The sequence below is a fragment of the Vigna radiata genome, chromosome 2, assembly GCF_000741045.1.
Source record: "Vigna radiata var. radiata cultivar VC1973A chromosome 2, Vradiata_ver6, whole genome shotgun sequence".
Classification (NCBI taxonomy): domain Eukaryota; kingdom Viridiplantae; phylum Streptophyta; class Magnoliopsida; order Fabales; family Fabaceae; genus Vigna; species Vigna radiata.
The window spans coordinates 21,243,063-21,246,418 of record NC_028352.1 but is presented as its reverse complement, the minus strand read 5'-3'; the positions used below and the strand labels follow the sequence as shown (position 1 = coordinate 21,246,418).

The window sequence follows — 3,356 nt, the reverse complement described above, 5'->3', positions numbered from 1 at the left end:
AAAAAAAAAACGTAACAAAATGAATTGAAAATAAAAAGTTAAAATATAATTACTTATAAAATAAACTAAAAACATAAAAATAGGAAACGGATGTCGACATCCGTCGACGGATATCGACATCCGTTTCAGTGCCTGGACGTCTTCTTCTTTAATACACACAACACAGAGCAGACAAATAACACAGAAATCAACAGCAGATCACAGAAACCTCAACAAACACACCAACCAAATATCAACAATAGAGAAAGCTACCCAATCCTACACATTACATACATTAAAAAAAAAATAGAAGAAACGAAAAGAAACTAACCTGTCGAAACGAACGAAGAAGAACCACCGCCCCGCACCGCCGCAACACCTGCCGCACTAGCACCCTTCGCGCCGCCGCACACACCGGCTGCAAAGCACCAAACACAACCGCACCGCCCAACACACCCGCAAAACGAAACCAACGTCTACACCTCTCCGCACCGCGCCGGACCGCCACACACTCACCGCACCGCCACCCGCCGCACACCAACAGGTCGCACAAAGCAACAGCAGGTTCAGAGGAGGACTGGGAGAGTGAGAGTTGCAGAGAGCATTTGAAAATGAAAGCTTTGGTGGGGGTGGGAATACGCGAAGGAGGGAATCTTAAGTATGTGTATGTTCAGAGTGTAAAAGAGGCAGGGTAGGTTAACTTTAGTAAATAGGGGTATAAAGGTAAAAATAAAAAAAACAACAAGGTTATTTTTGTATTTAAAAAAAATCCAAAAAAATTGGGGGGTGGGGGATGGAATTGGGGAGGTACAGGGAGTAACCCCCACTCATTTAAATCCTGCTCATGCGGGTTGAACTCGTGGTGGACCGGATTGGCCCACCAACTCACCTACCTAATTTTATTTTATTAAAGTTTAATTTTAATTAAGATATTTATTTATTTTTTTGCTTGAAAAAATTATTTAAGTTCCCTATTTTCAAAATTTATCAAACAATGTTGGAGTGAAATTTGAGAGTAAAATTTGTTTAAATTCGAATTATAGAAAGTTTATAATTTTTGTTTATTTAAAAAAAATTGTAATTAAGTGAGCTAGTGAGCCAACCCGTTTATCCACCAATCCATGGTGGGTCGCATTAGGTTCGAATTGTTTTGACTTGTTAATAAATAAGCCGAGTTGGATTGATTTACTAAGGGTGTGTTTAGTTGGGGGTAATTGGGGGAGAGTGATTGGGGGAGAGTGATTGAGTGGATTTGAAGGGATTTGAGGGTGATTTTTTTGTGTGTTTATTTGAGTATATTTGAAGGTAATTGAGAGTGAATTCGGGGGTGAAATTTGTGAAAATTAGTGTAGGATTTGATTGATGTGACAATTTTAAAAATTTTGTTAAATTGGTAAAAATGAAAGATTACCAAAATGCCCCTAAGTATTAAAGTAATATAAAATTATATTTGTTAATGTTATATGTAATTGTAAAAATGTTTATTAAGAGTTAAAAATTTGGAATAATTATTAAGAATAATTATTAAAAATAATTGTAATAATTTAAATAAATTATACTTGAGTGAAATGATTTCTTTTCTAATTTACTACTTGTTTGTAATATAATTTTTTTGTAGTAGTATAAATTGATTTGTTATGGAATTGAGCTTCTTCGATTACCACCCCCTGCAAATATCACAGAAACATAGCATACACAACCTTACCTCAGCTCACCTTTCTCTTCTTCACACCTATTCCACCGAGCTCTCTCTTCCTTCTTCTCTTCTGCACTCAACGCATGCACACAACGCACAAGTTCTTCTTCTTCTCGATGAACGAACACAATAACCAAATACCAACCACACACCATATTAATACATCTTCGGTCAAAAAGCTTGGCTATGTCTCAGTGAATTGTATTGTCAATGGTGCAGAAACGTATCTTTTCTGTGTGGAACGCTGGTTGTGAAGGACGAATCTACACTGTGCCATGGCTGAATGAAGCAACGTTCAGGAATCTTCACTGTTTGTTGTCACAGTGCAGGTCAAAAATGCAGTAGCTCGTGAGTTCACAATAGTTCACAGTGAAAGTAAGTCTGCATTTCTTATATTTTATATTGTATGGCATATGGGTATTATTTGAAATGGAAAAGGGCATTTTTGGGAAATCATGGTTGATGCCTCCAAATCTTCGCACTTATACGAGTGATGCTACAGTAGCTGAATCTCGCTAATACCTGCAATTCCTCGCTCGTTGTTGCCTTCAAGTAAACACAAATTTATGCTCCATTCATCGCCCTCTAACACTCTGCTACAAGAAACTAACCTCAAGTGAACACAGTGTAAGTGACGAACCCGTGGTGAGTCGGATCGGATTGGACCGAATTACTAGATTTCACAATTGTAATAAAAATCTAATCCTAGAATTAATAACATGTTTATAATGTATAAACGTAACCAAAACCACAATTAACAATGTAATTCAAAAATAGGAATTAGAAATTAGAATCAAACCTAAGCTAAGAGGTTGGTAGGAAAAATAACGAACTTACCTAACTTTGTACAATACTGTAAAATACAACTAAACTTGCATGAATTAGACCTAATCAAACTCGGTTGTCTTTTCATAACTTGAATTAAATGATATATATTCAACTTGATTTTATAATTTTTTAAAATCTAAAAATTTATCTGTTTATACCCAATTTAAATTCAATTAAAAAATTAAACTTAAAATTTGAAAGAATAATGATATTTAGACAACATTTTTTTGACAATATTTAAACATTGATTACGTGTTAATCATTTTTTGCCATCCTTAAAGATGAATGTAACCTTCGAGTTTGTGTAAACCCTAATTATTAGAAGGTATAGTCTATTTTCTTGAAAAAAAAAATAAAAATTAATTTTACAAAAAGACGTGAACGGCAGGATTCGAACCTGCGCGGGCAGAGCCCACATGATTTCTAGTCATGCCCGATAACCACTCCGGCACGTCCACTTGATGATGCCAAAAACATAATAAATGATAAATATTCATAGTGAAAAAGATTACATTATAAAGTAATATAAATTATAATTATATTCCCTATTTAGTATGACAAATTAAATAATTATAGGATATAATTTATCCAGTGTTTGATGAATTTTCATTAAAATTAGATATATGTAATAATGAAAAAATGTAGGGAATATATTTTTTTTTATCGAGATATGTTAGTAGTGAGTATTATATATATATATATATATATATATATATATATATATATATATATATATATATATATATATATATATATAAATATATTTCTTTTATCAACATTCGTTTTGGTGGGTGTTGATGACCCTTCAACACTGTGAGACGATTATATATATTGCTGAGATAACATATTAATT

The 3,356-nt window shown here is 33.5% G+C and overlaps 1 non-coding gene across 1 annotated transcript; it reads right to left on the bottom strand.

The window, feature by feature from the left end:
* Nucleotides 1-2,879: 2,879 nt before the first annotated feature.
* On the bottom strand, nt 2,880-2,961 carry TRNAS-AGA. The gene has a single exon. It is a non-coding gene; the product is annotated as a tRNA-Ser (tRNA).
* Nucleotides 2,962-3,356: the final 395 nt, after the last annotated feature.